Genomic DNA, 18,351 nt, shown 5'->3' on the forward strand with positions numbered 1-18,351 from the left:
GGCCTAGACCCTTCATCAGACCCTTTTCTGATGAAGGGTCTAGGCCCGAAACGTCAGCCTTTCTGCTCCTATGATGCTGCTTGGCCTGCTGTATTCATCCAGCCCTGCACCTTGTTGTCTCAAATGATTACATGTCGATTTTGAGTTCAATTTAACTTCTCAGTTTGGTTTGGCAGGCTCTGTGATACAGTATTTAAAGAGATACCATGTCACCCTCAGCTAACCACAATCCCCACCCATGCCACTGTACAGATGACGTTCATCAAAATAAATTAAACCAGTGATGGATATCCTAATGCATGATGATTTCCTGCTCCAGTCAACTAGCTCCAAATTCTATTGTTTATTACCCTTCATTGTCTATCTTTTCTCGTTCACTGACAGCATCTTCTTTTGTTTCCTTTTCCCTCCAACTCTTGTTTCTGCTTCTTTCTCAATCTCTTTCCCAATCTCTTTCTTTTCCTTGTTCTCTTCTCTCCACCGCACTCTCCTTCTCAATTTTCCTCTCTTCCTCCCTTTCTCAGATCTAAAACAGCAATGCTCTCCGCCCCCAAATTTTGCACCACAGTTCCTTTGCCCTGGCTAATTGCATCGCACAACAAACTTCCCTCTTTATAGGTCCTCCATTGCACACCCACTCCATCAGTATCTCCATCCGTGTACAATTCTCTATACTCTCACGGTTTCCCACCCCCTGCGTAGAGGACACAGTGAGCATGTGTGCAGACTTATTCACGTTTTGACCAACTACCTTCATACAGAACAAGATTCTAGACCCAGGCATTGCCTGTCTCCCCTTCATTGAGAAATATGCTTTATTTTCCCACTTCTCAACTCTCCAGTGTGGACGCTGTAGAAATGAAACTCAGAAGAAACCGAGAACACGAAGATTCCACCGATTTAACTGAAAATTCACCTTGTGGCACTGAGTCTAAATTTACCCCAGTCAGGGGGACAGAGCAGAGAGATTCGAGGCAAATGAGAAAAGACAGAGAGAGAGAGAAAGGCCGAGTGAGTGAGAAATCAGAGAGAAAAAGTGCGAACCCAGGGTGTGTGAGAGAGAGAGAGAGAATGAAACAAAGGTAGGAAAAGAAAATACAGGTAGGGAAACAGCCAATCGGTATTTGCCTCTGGAAAACCTCATTTCATAAATTTCCTACTTGGAATGTCCACTCCATGATACCATGGTACTCTGCCATTTGTGCCATCTCTCCTGCCTTTCTCAGCTCTCCCAACACCTTTTCTGCCAATCTCTCTCCCTCCCTCACCACCCGTCTTTTGTCACAGCCTCATTGGATAAACATATGGAACATATGGATGATAATGGAATAGTGTAGGTTAGATAGGCTTCAGGTTGGTTTCACAGGTCGGCGCAACATCGAGGGCCGAAGGGCCTGTACTGCGCTGTAATGTTCTATGTTCTATGTTCTATGTCACAGTCAACACAATCCATCTCCTCCTCATGAATAGGAGCATGGCCCCTGTGGAACTGCCCTTCCTTGATCTGCTTCATCGCTCCACCTGATCTCCCCTCCCCCACAGCTGCTCCATGGCCCACCCACTGTCCTTAAAAACTCCTCTTCTCCCCTTCTGTGTAAATAGTTGGCAAGCTTGGATTTGCTCAATGAGAACGCTTGAGATAGAAATCCAAAGAATCGAAGTAGTTCTTAGCTATTTACCCTTGCTTGATGCTCTTGAGCAGCTTCATCTATTAGACTTCCTATGGGGCTAACCACTCCATGATACCCTGTCTTGACCCGTATTCTTTGCACATCGTTATGTCTCCCTCTTTCCAGTCCGCTCCCTGTCAATCTCCCTCAGCCTTACTCCTGCCTTCACTATCAACACTCTTTCAAACACTCCCACCCACGAAAGCAAAATAGGGATATGACCCCTGGCTGACTGTTATTCTTGGTGAAGCTCATTCTCCTTTCCACCCAACCGAATTGCTCCCCCTCCCCCGCCATGTAATCACTGCACTAAACACCTACCCAACGACACATTGCAAAAGCCCTTGTATTTGCATTCAATCCATACCCTCTCTCACCGACTCCAGGCCTCTTGGGCCGAGAACAGTATGAAACAGTGAGAGCAGAGGTTAACTGGCCTTTTGACTGGCCACCTTTTTTGCCCAGCAACATCCCAGTCCCCAGTCTTCGTCTGCTGCCCCTTTGTGAGAAAGCAAATTCACACATCTTCCTCTCTCTCTCTCACTCCCTCTGTCTTTTTACCTCGCCCCCTATTCAATCCCCCCAACCCACTACAACGCTTGGACAACAATGGGAGTAAAATTCAGGAGAGACCAGAAACAAGATGAGAAAAACAACCCTGAAAATCAAAGCACCATTTGACCGAGTGTGACATATGGAACGTATGTAAAACCATTGTTGATGGGAATCCAGAGAAAAGACTCTGTTGGCTGCAGTAACTTGCATAAAGTAAGACGGTTGTAGATGTTAGTATCAGTCATTCCAGTTCGAAGGCATCCCCGCAGAAGTTCCTCAGAGAATGTCCTATGTGAAACCACCGTCAGCAATTTCCCTTCATCACAAGGTCAGGAATGGAGACGCTCACTGATGAATGTACAATGTTCAGCATCATTTGTAACTTCACAGAAACTGAAACAGCCCAATCCAAGCGCAGGAAGATTCAGAAAACGTCAAGTTTGATCTCTCAAGTGACAAGTAAGACTGGTACCACGAAAGTACCAACCAAGACCCATCTCCGAAAAAAGGAGAATTGCATCATCGTCCTTTGAAATTTTTTGACATTGTCATGTTTAAATTTCCACAATGAAAGCATCCTGTGGGTCAGCATTGACCAGAAACTCAACTGGGACTCATCATAAGGTTGCTACAGCTCCAAAAGCAGATCACGGACTAAATAACCTGAAGCAAATTACTCACCTCCTGACTCCCTAAAGCCTGCCCGTCACTTACAAGGCACCAATCAGGAGTATGATGGAATACTCTGCTTACGTGGATGGGAGAACCTCCAAACCACTGAAGACGTTTAGCAGCACCCAAGACAGAGCAGTCTGCTTGATTGGTATACCATCCACAAGTTTTCATTCCCTGCACAGTATCAGTAGAATGGGCCGACTACAGAATGCGCTGTACAAATTTACCAAGGCTGCAGATGTTGGGTTTTTTTTGCCGAGCTGGGAGGTTTGATAACGGAATTTTCGCTCCCTTACTAAGTGGCATCCTCAGTGATGTGGAGCCACCTGTGAAACACTGTTGCCTTGCGCCAGTTTGAATTTGTATGGTCCGGTTTTTGCTGCTTCCAGTAGGTTCTGGCCCAGGTTGTAAGTTGTAATGTCGGTATATCGGGTCTAATTCAATGTGTTTGTCGATGGAGTCTGCAGATCAATGCCAAGCCTCCAAGAATTCCTTGGCTGCCCTCCGTTTGGCTTACCCTATGGTAAAATCCCAGCTGAAGGAGTGTTTTTTTCTCGTCTGTGTGTATTGAAACCAAGGACATCTAGTCGTGTCATTTAGTTGTTAGCTGGTGGTCGTGGACACGGGTTGCTAGTTATCTGCCTGTTTGCCCCATGTAGTGTTTTGTGTAGTCTCTGCATGATATCTTGTAAGCTACATCGTCCTGTCCAAGGCTCTAAAGAAAGTTCATTTCAAGCACATGACGGCTAAAAAATACAAGGACAGGGCAGCAGGTGAATGGAAACGTTACAACCAGGGATTAAATCTGTTACAACCATGTAACCAGGGATTAAATCTAGTTCAAAGAAGAGTGCAGAAGGGCTTTCACTAGGTGTATCTTTTAAAAAGTTTCAAGTTGATAAAGTTTCAGTATCGAAATACTTACATGCCAGAAATTATAAGAAGAACCTGACAGATAGGACGAAGCGATTTCACAACGAATGGATGAGACAAACCTTGGCATTCCCGCCACCTTCCATCGTGAATGGTGGTGGAAAGTTGAAGAATTCACTGTAGGAGGAGGCTCAGTGTTATTGGTAGGAGAAAACAATCCAACAGTGCAAAAGATAAGGTTGCACCATTTGAAACAGCTTGAAGTGCTGTGTGGCTGATTTATCTCTAGAGGACCCAGTTTCACAGACAATAGCCTTCAATTAATTTGAATCACTCTGCGAGATATCAGGCAGCAGTTGCTGCAATGTTGTCAGGGTTCATTGAAATTGCATTGCTGCAATGTTGTCAGTGCCCATTGCAATTGCAGCAGTACAGCTGAAGCCATCTGTTCAAGAACTTCCCAATCAAGGAGCACCTATTTAGTGACAACCTGCTCTGTGATCCCCAGTTTCGGTTCCAATAAAGCCACTCAGCTCCTGGCCTCATTGAGACTTGATTTAAATACGGACGAAAGACCAGAATACCAGAGATGGATGAATGTGACTGTGCTTAACATTAAGGCTGTATTTGATGCAGTGTGACATCAAGGACCCCAAGCAAATGCGGATTCAATGGAATTCGTGGGATTCTCTCCGCTGTTTGGAGTCATACCAGACACTGAGCAAGATGGTTCAGGTTGTTGGTGGTTAGTCGTCACCACTGTAAGTGTTGCTCAGTGTACTGTCCGATGTCCAACCATCTTCAACTACTTCATAAATGATGTTCCCTCCATCATAAGATTAGACGTGGAGATGTTAACTGATGATTGCACAATGTCTAGCAGAATTTATGACGACTCAGATGCCAAAGAAATCCATGTTCAAATGCTGTAAGATCTGGAAAATTTCCAGGCTTGAAATGAAAAAAAAGTCAAATAATATTTACTCTATATAAATTCCACACAATAGTCATATCTAACAATGGAGAATCAAAACACTATTTAATCATAGATCATAGAAACTCTGCAGTGTGGAAACAGGCCCTTTGGTCCAACAAGTCCACACCAAACCTCAGAGCATCCCACGCAGACCCCAACCCCACTAAACTACACATCCCTGAACACTATGGGCAATTTAGCATCGCCAATCCACCTAGCCTGCACTTCTTTGGACTGTGGGAGGAAACTGGAGGAAACCCACGCAGACATGGAGAGAATGTGCAAACTCCACACAGACAGTCACTCGCGGGTGGAATCGAACCTGAGTCCCTCGTGCTGTGAGGCAGCAGTACTAACCACTGAGCCACCCTGCTGCCCCGATGGTTAGACGTCCCTCCCAGATTCGAACTCAGATCGCTGGATTCAAAGCCCAGAGTGCAATCCATTACACCATGGAACCGACTGCCATATTGACCTTTGATATTAAATATGGCTAACCATCACTTACTAAATGTAAACAGTTTGGGATTTACCATTGATCAGAAACTGAACTGGACTGGCCATATATATACTGAGGCAAGAGATCAGGCCAAAGTCTAGGATTTCTACAACCAACAATTCACTTCCTGAATCCCAAAAAAAACTGTACAAGACGCAAGTTAGCCTTAAAATCATAGAATCTCTACAGTGTAGAAGCAGGCCATCCAGTCCATCAAGTCCACACCGACCGTCCAAAAAGCATCCCACCCAAAACCACACGATCTCTGTAACCCGGCCTTTTCCATGGCTAGTCCACCTAAACTACACACACCTGGACACTATGGACAATTTAACAAGGCCAATCCACCTACCCTGCACATCTTTGGACTGTGGAAGGAAACTGGAGCACCCAGAGTAAAAGAACGTAGCCACACAGACAATGTTCAAACTCCACACAGGCAGTCACCCAAGAATGAAATCGAACTCATGTCCGTGGTGCTTTTGCCCCTTGTGACAGAGTTCTCACTTCCTGATTGGAAGATTCGTGTAGTAAAGAAGTGTGATATCATTCGGATAAAACACTCCTCATGTTTTCCACCATATCAACAAACGTGCTTTTTTTTTTCACCAATGGCACTCAGTAGCTGCAATATCTACCATATGCTTGATGCACTGCAGAAATTCACCAAGCCTCGTTGTACAGCACCTTCCAAAGCCACGACCACCGAGATGGACCGGGTAAGAGACACATGGGAACACCACAATCTTAACGTTCCCTTGCAAGCCATACACCACCCAAATTTGAAAATCTATGGCCATTCCATCAGTATCTCTGTTTCAACGTCCTCCCTTTAGGCATTGTAAGTCTAGCTGCATCTTATTGTCAGCAGCAGATCAGGAAGGCAGTTCATCAACACCTTCTCAAGGGCAACGAGTGACAAGCAATAAATACTGGCCAAGCCAGCGAAGCTCACGAATGAATTAGGGAGACAAATGTTGTCCAACCGTAGTTAATGTTGGACACTGAGTTTGGGGTTTTGTGAGCACAGACTGGTTGGGTGCAGTCATTTTCTTGTTGTGAAGAGATGGAGTGATATGCTGTTTGAGACATCCCGCCAGTATTTGAAAGGCACAGATTACATACCTCGTATCACATCGACACTGATATTCATATATCACATTACATGCTTATGAGACAAATAGAAGGAACTTAAAATGTACTCGTACCTTGACTGAAGAATATTTGGAGACATAGTTGTATTATTGTCATGGGAAAAGAAAGTCTTACGTTTTGAATGTGAGTACGCAAGGGAAGAATGATTGGATATTTTCAAAGTGCATTGACATCGAAATAATCCAACATTGGATGGCACTGGAAGATTTATGATTTCAAAGTCAATCACAAAGGGTGGCTCAGAAACCCCACTACTGAGAAACACTGGTGAATTCTGAAAGGACAAAGCTGCTAGACTGGGGCATGTGGTGAAGTAACCAACAAAAGGAAAACACATTCTTGACCACATCCTTACCAATCTGCCTGCTGCAGGCACATCGCGCCATAACCGGATCAGGATGAGTGATAACCATACAGTCATTGTCGAGAGGAAGTACATCTTCACATTTTGTAGCTCCCTCCATCATGCTGTGCAGCACTACCTTCTTGCGAAATGGGATAGAATTCAAACATATCAAGCAAATCACAACAGGGTGTCCATGAGGCAGAGTGGGCTATCAGCAGCAGGAGAATGTGCAAGCTCACGGTTCAGCATATCACCGACTTCACCACTAACATCAACCCAGGTGATCAATACATGTTCAATTAAGGGTGCCGAAGGTTATGCCATGAGCAGCACTAGACATACCTAGACATGAGATGATAACCTGGAGAAGTTACAACAGAGAAATACTTGTATGCGAGAAATCATTTTAAAAAACTGAACGATAAGGATAAACGATTTCACGACCAATGAAACGAACTAGACTTTGCAGTCCTGTAACCTCTTACCAGGAACAGCGAGGGAAAATTGAACAATTCACTGTAGGAGAGGCCTCATCCTCAATATTAGGAGAACTCGACCCATCAGTGCAATAGATAGTGGTGAAGTGCTTGAAAAAAAAAACTGTCAGCCAAGAGGGGAGTGTGGAAGATTCATCACGGCCTCCCCCATAGGTCCTCAGTGTCATGGACGCCAGTTTTCAGTTAATTTTTATTCAATGCACATGATATCAGAAAGTCACTGAAGTCAATGGGTACTGTAAAGGCTACGAGCCCTGACAACATTGCAGTAATACAACAGAAATCCTGTGTTCCAGAACTTGCCAACCCTCTAAACAAGCTGTTCCAGTACAGCTACAATATTAACACCAATGAACAATGTGAAAAATGGCCACGAATATCCTGTACACATAAAACTGGAGCAATATAATCTGTTCAATTACGGTCCCATCAGTCTAACCTTGATCATCAGTAACATGAAGCAAGGGATCATCAACAGTGCTTTCAAGAGGCACTTACCTGGCAATAATCTGATCATTGATGCTGAGTTTGTTTCCACCAGATCCTGACCTCATTACCACCTTGGTCCAAAAATAAATCAAGGCAGCTGAATTACAGTGGAAATGATTGTAACTGATCTTAATATCGTTGTCACATTTGACTGAGTGTGACATCACAGAGCCCTTTGTGAACTTGAATCGAATGGAATAAGGAGAAATTTCTAAGTAGAATAAGGAGAAGTACCCATTCGTGCCACACAAATGCCAGACAATGACCATCTCTAACAATGGAGAATCGGATCATCGTTCCTTGGCTTTCAATGATATTACCATCAATGAAATCCCAACTGACAAATTTTGGAGATTACTGTAAACATGAGCATGAAATAGACTCACTATGGTATTATAAAGGCTACACAAGCAGATGAGAAGTTAAGAATCCTGCAGCAAGAAAAATAAAATAAACTCATCTCCCGGCTCCCCAAAGCCTGTCAACTATCTACAAGAAATCTACAAGATATAAGCGAATATATCCGTTTTGCCTTGATCAGTGCAACGTCTTCCCTCATCCATGGAAGCAATATTCAGCAGCTTTCACAACTATTCAGATGCTGAAGCAATCCATGGCCAAATGCAGCAAGACCTGGGCAATGTTTAGGGTTGGACAGACAAGTAGAACATAACAATCATAGCACACAAGTGCCAGGCAATGACCATCAAAAACGATAGAGAAACTCACCATCGTAATAATGTTATTTATTTTATTCATTCACAAAATGAGGACATCAACATTTATTGTGCAGCCCTAATTACCCACGTGACAGTTAAGAAGCAACTGCATGGTTGTGAGTCTGAAGTCACATGTCGGCTGATCACATACGGATTGCAGTTTTCTTTCCTAATGAAAGGCAGTTTCCTTCCCTAATTTTTCCCAACAAGCGATAATTGATTCATGGCCATCATTAAACTTCCATTTCCAGATTTTTATGGAGTTCGAACTATTCCATCTGTCGCGCCTAGGTTCGAACTCGAGTCCCCAGAACTTTAACTAGACCTGCAGATTAACAATTCAGTGATAATACTACTAGACCATCACCGCCCAATTATCATTGCTGCATGCCCCATATCAACATCCCGTGGTTTTCCACTGACCTTAAGTTGAACTGGTTTTGTCCTTCTCCTGATTAGGGCTAAAAGTTGAATATTTGGTAGCCCACACTAGTCAGACACATACACATCCCACGAGTGAATGAAACAAAATTGAACATCATCTCCTTATAAAAGTAGTGATGAACTACCCTCTTAAATTTCCACCATGTTTTCATGGTAAGTACTCTCAAATACCTTTTAAGAAAAATATTCCAACATTTTCAATCGGGAATTTGACAACAAACTTTCAATGTTATTTTTTCCCTTGTGTCTGCTACCCTTGCACCTCTTGGTGATAGCGATCGTGAGTTTTGAAGACGTCGCCACAGGAGACATGCCGCGATACTGCAGAGCATTTCCTGGATGCCTCACTCTCTGTCAAAACATTTCAGTACTTTTAACATCTATATTCATGGCTGAGATTCCTCGGGCTGTGTTGAGGAGAACATCAATATTTCTGCACCCTCTGTATCCCAACATTTGGAATCTGTCATAAAGTGTTTAGAAAGGAACAACTGCATTTTTCCTGAAATTCAATGACTTTTTTTTTGCTGAAATAAATTTGAGCGTTATTCTTAAATTCACATTTTCAGTATTGTGTCCTTGTACCTCAGTGAAAAATTACACCTTACTTTAAATAAAAATGTGATGATGTGGATCAAGCCACATTTCAGACTGGGAACTGATTTGTCCACTGTTAACATAAGCTGCGTGCACGAGTTTCTAAAGGAAGAGACTGGGAAACACATTTAATCTTTGTTCCCAGTTCCTGCTGCTCTTGGTGAGTGAACTGTCTCTTTAAATGTCCTAAGCTGGGTCCAATCTTAAGGTATCTAGGTGATGATTAACTAAAGAGTGTTTTGCATATTTATAATGAGTTTCTGTGTTCCTAGAGCTCAGTGTGTATGTGAGGGGAATAGAAAAGAATGAAGATGGTGCTGCCTTTTCTCCATTGTTGCCTGGCACTGGTGCTCGTGCAGTCCATCACTGCTAACACAGTGATGCCTGCAAGGGACCTTGTTAGATGTGCATCATCGATAGGAACATTCCGAGTGAAAGCAGGAGCCCATTTGGCCCATCATGCCTATACAGCATGCAATACCATCCTGAGTGATTAGTATCAATGCATATCATCTACGACCTCTGTCTCCTCTGTCTGTGTAGTCTCCAGCTGAAATCTACTTCTTGATATCCGTGTGCCTCCAATTCAAGCTTCCTGCCAATTCTGAAATTGAATTCTGTCATCAGTGTAATATGGCAAAGGACTCTTCATGCGGAGTACCGTCTATCCCATTACCCAAGCGGAGGCACATGCCCTACTCTTTGATCAACATTACTTGGAGCAAGTATTGAGGTTTAACAAGGCCACAGAATGTACTCAGCTATAGGACATGAGTATGTGTCAACGAAGGTTTTCTGGACAGAGCACTGCCCACCAAGGCCTGAGGGAGAGAAATTGTATCAGTTTAGAGAGAGGACCAGCAAGAGGGAGAGACCTATTTGACATTGCCCATGCCAACATATTCTTGTTAGTGACAGTACTGGTGTGGACAGGGCCTTGAAGCATTGATGATCATGAAGACCCAACTTCACACGAAGAATGTACACATCGTGCTGTGTTGCCCTGGCATTGAGCCAAGCACGACAGATTCAGGACAAATTCCTGAGGGAGAGAAATTTGGTAACCGGTAGAAACAGAGTGAAGATATTTGAAGAAAGAATTAGGCTGGAGATGAAGAGAATCTGTAGAATTATAAAGTTATATCGTCCAGAAAGGCCCTTCAACCCATCCAGTTTGTGTCGTCAAAAACGAAGTCCCTCTTTCCTGGACTAGGTTTATAGTCAGTTGCTGTCATCTGTGATATGATTCTTGGAAGGACAATGAAAGCAGTTTCAACAGTTAACTTTAAAAAAAGGGGGGAATTGCATTAATAATTGAAAGGGCAAAGAACAAACAGAGACTGGAGAAAAGAAGTGGTGTTGTATGGACATAATTCAGACGCTTTGTTAAAGATCTAGCAGAGGCACAATGGCCCAAATGGCCCCCTTTTCTGTGAACTGATTCCCCAAAATAGTGAAGAATATCTTTCAAAGATTCGTGAGTTCAGTTTTTACTTAGATACATCTCTCCTCTGGTTTAAAATAAAACGCCACAGGAAAGCTGATATAATCTTTGATTCCAGTTATTTCTGGTCTCAGTGAGTGAAATGTCTATTTAACAGATCCGAGGTACAGCCAGTCATCACTGTGTGCACACAAGTGTGTGTTTGTATGTGTGCATGTCTGTGTGTTTGTGTGTGCCTGTGTGTGTGTGTGTGTGTGTGTGTGTGTGTGTGTGTGTGTGTGTCAGTGTGTGTGTCTATGTCTGTATGAGTGCTGATCATGCATTTTCAGTATTCCACTCCTGCCTTTTCTCCAAACTCCTTGATCCCTTTAGATGCAAGGACCACGTCGAGCTCCCATTTGATTATATCTAATGAACTGTTCTCAACAGCTTTCTGTGGAAAAGAATTCCAGGTTTTCACAACTCTAAACGAAGCAATTCTTCCTGATCTCAGTGCTTAATAGTTTAACCCTTATTCTCAGACTGCGACTCTTAATTCCCGACTTCCCCAATATCAGGGACATCCTTCCCGTGTATCTATGATAATCTCCACCGCGCCCGCGCCCCCCCCACAATTCTTCGAAATTTTAGTCAGTTCAAGCACAGATGATCCAATCTTTCTTCATATGTCAGTTCTGTAATGACAGGAATCTGTCTGGTGAACTTTTGCTGGTCTCCCAGAATAGCATGATTGTCGCTCCTCAGACTAGGAGCCCAAAACTGCAGATAATACTAAAAGTGTGGGCTCACGATGGACCTATATAAAATCAGCAAGCCATCCCGACTCCGATACTCAAATCCTCTCGCTATGGGCCAGTGTCCCATTAGTGTTCCTCAATGTCTACTTCACCTGCGTGCCAATCTTCGACGATTGTTCCATCATGATATCCATGACTCATTGTACTTCACTTTTTCCTGAACTGTCATGATTCAGACAATAATCTGCCTTCCTGTTTTTGCCTCTAAAATCGATATCCTCACGTTTCTCCACACAATATTGCATTTGCCAAGTATTTGCCTATTCAGCCAGCCTGTCCAATTCACCCTGCAGCCTCTTAGCGCACACTACCACTCAGCTTAGAATCGCCTGCAAATTTGGAGATGTTGCAATCAATTCCTTTGCCCAAATCGTTAATATATATTGTGAACAGCTAGGATCCCCGCACTGCAACCTGTGGTGCACCACTCGTCACTGCCTGCCACTCTCTGCTTCCTATCTGTCAACCAGTTCTATATGCACATCAATACATTACCTGCGATACCATGAGCTTTAATTTTGCTTACTAATCTCTTGTGTAGAACCTTGTCAAAGGTTTTTTTTTGAATTCCGGATACACAATATATACTTAACCACCTTTGTCCAATCTATTGGTCACAGCTATACAGATTCCATTTCATCCAACCAATACTCTCCCTTACCATTGTGTAATCTCCTCCATAACCAGCAATGCCATTCCAACTCACTTTCCTTTCCATCTATTTTTCCTGAAAATTGAATACCCTGGATTCTGAGTTCCCATTCTTCGCCACACTGAAGCCATGCCTCCGTGATCCCAATTACATCACATCCTTTAATTACTGCCTGCACGGTAAATTCACCCAATAGTGTGGCATACAGGACTTCCATGTAAGGCTGGAAATAGCGAGCAATGATCAGATATATGATAGAATCAGTGGCAAGTGTCCAACGTTTGCAGCAGGATCAGAGATTGAAACAGAGATCCTTCACGCTCTTTTCTTTTTTACATTTCTTGTAATTTTAGAATTGTGATGTAATGTGGAGCTTGTTGAACTTTGGTCTTTGCTTCTCCGCCTTCCATTTTTCACTTTTCGTCTTCCTGACTTTTGTTTCCATCCCCAATTTACTTCCCTCCGTATTCCTGCATTGGTTCTCATCCTCTTGCCATTTTTTTTTTGAAACCCTCTCTAATAGCACAAGTAAGCACTACCCCAGGTCATTGGTTTCAGTCCTGCCCAAGTGCAGCCCATTCAGTTTGTGCTGGTCCCATTTCTCCCAAAACCTATTCCAATGTCCTAGGAAATTGAATCCCTCCCTCTTGCACCATTCGTCATGCCACGTATTCATCATAGTGATTCTGGCATTCCTACTCAGACTGGCATGTGGCACTGGCAGTAATCCCGAAATTACTATTTTAAGATTGTACTTTTTAGTACCGAACAGATTAAGAAAAATCCAGCGGCATTTCATACATATCTAAGGAGCAGGAGGAGAGCTAAGGAAAGGATAGGTACTCTCAAGGCAAAAAAGAGAATGGATGCATGGAGCCAGAGGAAGTGGATGAGGTCCTTAACTAATAGATCGCATCTGAATTGACAAAGAAGAAGGCCGTGGTGCTTTGTGAGTCCCTGGAGGGTTATATTGATATTCCAGGGTATGTAAATATAAAAAAGAGACAGTGTCGGATGTATTGAAGGGCATTTAGTTCATCTAGTTCCCAGGCCCCTGATGAGATCTACCCCCAAATGCTGAGGGAGGCAAGTGAGGAAATTCCTGGGGCCTTGTACTAATTAGGTGCATCCTGTTTAGTCATAGGAACGGTCTCAGAGGACTGGAGAATAGCAATGTTGTTCCTTTGAAGAACATGAGGTATAATCGTGAAAGTACAAGCCAGGAAGCCTTTCTCTGGTGATGAGGAAATTATTGAAGAAGATTTGTAATGATAGGATTTACTCACATTTGGAAAAATATGGGCTCATTAACGATAGGCAGCATTGTTTGTTCAGGAGAGGTTCTGTCTCACAAACTTGATTGAGATTTTTTGAGCAGTTGACAATGATTGATGAGGATAAGGTGGTATACGTTGTCAATATGGAATTTAGCAACACATTTGACAAGTTCCCTCATAACAGGCAGAATCTTTAGTTGCTTCGATATAGAGATGGATTTACGCATACAGGCCCAACGTTCTCTGAAAGTGGCAAGTAAAGTGGATAAGATGTATAAGAAGGCTTGCCTATCTTTGTTGGTCAGGGAATAGAGTATACACATTGTTAGTTATGTTGCATCTTTAGATAGGCCACTTTTGGAATATTGTGTACAGTTCTGGTCGCCACAATACCAGAAGGATGAGGAGGATTTGGAAAGATAACCGAAACGGGTTACCAGGATTTTGTCTAGTTTGGTGGGTATATTAGCCAAGGAGAGATTTGATAAAGAGATTTAGTTTGTTTTCACTAGAACGTTGAAGAATAAGAATGACATGATAGAAGTTTACAAAACTATGGAAGTCATGGATGGAAATGTCAATTACAACGGAATATAGGTTTAAGGCAAAAGAGGGACAACTTTTTAACACAGGTTGTGGTAAGTGCCTGCAATGCATTCCCACAGGAGGTGGTGGAGACAGGTACAACAGCAGCATTTAACAGCCATCTTGACAGAAGTATTAATAGGCAAAGAATAGAGGGATATGGGCTGCATATAGTTCAAAGGCATTCCCTGTTGAAAAACATTATGTGTCAGTGCAATTTTGGTGGGCTGAAGGGCCTGTTCCTGTGCTGTACTGTTCTTTATTCTTATCTCTCCCATGTGCCAATTGCTATGAGTTCAACGAATGTGATCATTATAGTTGTTGGAAGTCGGTGAATTCATTCTGCATATTCTCTGTCAGTCTTGGTAATAATGGTGTGCATTGCAAAGAGACAGCCATATGGATTTGTTGGCACTCTCTTGGTGAAGGAAACTCTCTTGGTGCTGGAGACTCTGGTCAGCCGATCATAATAGATCTGAAGCCCTGGTTCCACTCAGTATGTTTACCATTACTGCTTAAAGGAGGACAAAACCCATCAGCTGTGGGAGCCTGGAAGGTGGGAATCAACAGGAGAATTTCATTACGATGTCTTCCATGATGGCAGGGTGCCCCGAGGGTAATGGCAGTCTGGTCTGTCTGTAAGCTCTGATTCTCTGAGGATGGTTACATTGGAGTTACAAGATGTTGATGTGATCCTTCTGCTTCTGACTTTTTCTCCCTCTTGTTCAATATGATCACAAACACAAATCTGAATTTTAAAAAACGTGGGACACGTAAAAGAGGCAGGGATCAATGCGATGAGTTTTATTGACGTGGTTCAGAAAGACATTGGCCATGGGTCATTGGACTTACACAATGGAACGCAGTTTGATCTCCAGAAATCAGAATTGATGTCAGTTGGGGCTTTAGGCGGGTCGCACACTGGGACACATTCCTTCTGTGTAGTTCACTTTGCCTTGCAGGACCTGAAGAAAAAGAAACAACTCACTCTCATCTATTCTGCAGTTCTTCCTGCCATCACGAACTCCATCGATGGTATCGAGAAAGAAAGGTCAAACGTGCTGATGGCACCAGACAAGGTGCTGGAATTTCCACTTTCTATTTGAAGGGGCAATTTCAAGACTTTTTCTGTCAGCAGCGATATATCCTTGGTCTAACCAAGGATTAAGTAGGTCTAAAGGTTGCACAACACTCCAAATCTTTTCTAGCCCAGGTATATGGAGACCAGAATTGCACACAATGTTCCCAATGTGGTCGAACCCAGATATAGAACCGAAGAAATGAACAGGTATGAAATCGTTCTATTAAATAAATTATGGTTGAACGCTGATCAGTATGAGTAGGTATTAGTGACGGATGTTCCAATGCTAAGGCAATGCAATTGCTCCTAAGGAAAGTATTAAAGGAGGAGTGAGAGGTGGACAGAATGATGGAGGGAATGCTTCATCCTCGGAACATCACTGCTGATGTTGTTGTGGTCAAAGCCTAATCTGTTAAAATCTTCCATTGGGAAGAATTGGAGGAGTGCAGTTTTACCAGCAAACAATGTGAAATAAGAGAAGAAATAGTCCATTAAGCCCATCTATTCTGCAGTGCATTTCTATAAGATCCTGGCTGATCTGATCAGCCTCAGTTCCACTTTCCTGGCTTTTCCCCATAACCCTTGATTCTCTTCCTAAATCAAAGCATTGAATATATTGAATGACGCACCTTCGACAGCCTTCTGCTCTAAAGAATTCCACAAATTCACTAAGTTCTGAAAGAAGAAATTCCTCCCCATCTGTCTTAAGAGGACGACTCCTTGTTCTAAGATTATACTCTTTGTCCTAGACTGTCCCACTTGCGGAAACATCCTCCCCACATCTACCCTGCACGTATTCTAAAAGTCTTATATGTTTCAATAGGGACAGCTTTCATTCTTAGAAAGTCCAAGCAGTCGAGGCCCAATCTGTTCGGATCACCCTCCATATCAAACCTCCTGACTTTTACACTCCATTCCCTACGAAAGAAAGGTCATTTACCTTCCCAATTACCCACTGAAAGTGGATGTTAACATTTCTCATTCCTGGATGAAGATTCTCAAATTCCTCTCCATTTCGTCTTGAAGGATGCTCAAACAGGAGGAGACAATGGCAGGGATGAGATCATGGATGTATAAGGCTTGGTCCTCTTTCTCCACGAGCAGGCAAGTGTTGTCTGTGCAACATGTGGACAAGTATCAGAAGGAGTGCTCTCTGTATTCTGTGCTGAATCGCTCAGAGGCACAGTGATGAATCCGGGGATCCTCATATGAACGCAGATTATTAAGTTATTAATGAACAGACACATACACACACACACACACAAACACACACACACACACACAAGTAAAATCTCATTGGGACCCACATGAACTGGAAACAAGCCTTTTTTTTAATTAGTGAATGGAGAGACGGTTTAGAGTGAAGATTGTACAGATGGAATCAGGCATCATAAAAGAGGCCAACTGGCCAAATGTACATGCAGCAGCTGCATGAGAATGTTATCTAATTATTCGCTGTTCCCTGTGCTCCATAATCACAGCCATGTAATATTTACCATTTCAATTATTCTCTTTTCAGTTCTTCCTCAGAAATTTACCACCCAATCTTTATTAAATGCCTCAGATCATGTCAACATTTTGAACAAAAATACCTTTCTTTTTAATCATCTACTTGCAATTTATATAAAATCGGATTCTCCTCAATTTGAGTGTAAAGTATCCCTTTACGACTACTGCATAAAGAATTAAATCAAGGCTGAAGCATTAGTTCAACTTCTAGAGTTATGAAGTAGTAGCGCTATACAGCACAGAAACAGATCATTCAGTCCACTCGTCTGTGCTGACTAGACATCCAAAATGGGCTTAGTCCCATTTGCCAGCATTTGACCCATATCCCTCTAATACGTTCCTATTTAGGTGCTCATCCACATGCATTCCAAATGACGTAATCATACCGGCTTCCACGACTTCCTGTGGCAGATCTTTCCAGACACTTACCACCCTCTGAATAAAACAGAATGCACCCCAGGTCCCTTTAAATCTTTCTCCTCTCACCTTAAAGCTGTGCACTCTAGTTTTCGAGTCCCCTCCCCAGGGAACAAAAAAACAGTTTGGCTGTTCACTTTATCCACTCTCCTCATGATTTTAATCTCTAACACGCTAGGGAAAAGGGTCCCACACTAATCAATCTCTTCCTATAGCTCAAACCCTCCAATCCTGGTAACATCCTAGTAAACCATTTCTTCACCACCGAGCATTTAACAACATTTGTCCTGTGGAAGAGTGACCAAAATTGCCCGCAGTATTCTAAAAGTGCCCTTTCTAATGCCCTGTACAGCTGCACCATGACTTCCCAACTCCTATACTCAATGTTGCGACCAATGAGGCAAGCGTACCAAACGCGTCCTTCACTACACTGTAACTCCACTTTCAACGAACAGTGCACCTGCACCCATATGTCTCCCTGATCAGCAACAGTCCCCAGTGCCCTACCATTAACTGTATAAGTCCTGCTCTGGTTTGAACTATAGATTGGAAGCCTCACGTCAGTAGTGGATAAGTTGTTGGAAAGCGTTCTTGAGGATGGGATTTGCATGCATTTGGAGGGGCAAGGAGTGATTAAGCATATCCAGCACGGCTTTGTGCGTGGGTAATTGTAACTGATTTTTGACGAGGTTAAGAAAAAATAACTAAGGCAGACAAACAGTTGTTGTCTGTACTGACTTCAGCAAGGTATTAGACAAGGTCCTTCATGGTAGACTGGTTAGTAAGTTTAGTTTACATGGGATATGGGGCAGTTGGGTAATATGATACAAAATTGGCTTGGATTTCGATTACCGATGGTCGTGGTGGAGAATTGTTTTTGGACCGGATGACTGTGAAAAATGGGATGCCACGAAGATCAGTGCTGGTTCCACTGTTTTTTTTTGTCATTTATGTAAATGATTTGGAATACAGGAGGTGTGGTCACTAAGTTTGCAGATGACGCCAAAATAAGTGGTGTAGTAGATAGTGAAGAAAATTGGCTCAGTGTACAACGGGACCTTTATCTGATGGGCCAATGTGCCCAAGAGTGACAG

General features: G+C 42.9%; 1 pseudogene; it reads right to left on the minus strand.

The window, feature by feature from the left end:
* Nucleotides 1–9,210, minus strand: part of LOC109916364 — a 33,790-nt pseudogene extending 24,580 nt beyond the window's left edge.
* Nucleotides 9,211–18,351: the final 9,141 nt, after the last annotated feature.

Source organism: Rhincodon typus, chromosome 49 (assembly GCF_021869965.1).
Source record: "Rhincodon typus isolate 14 chromosome 49, sRhiTyp1.1, whole genome shotgun sequence".
In the NCBI taxonomy this organism is placed as follows: Eukaryota; Metazoa; Chordata; class Chondrichthyes; order Orectolobiformes; family Rhincodontidae; genus Rhincodon; species Rhincodon typus.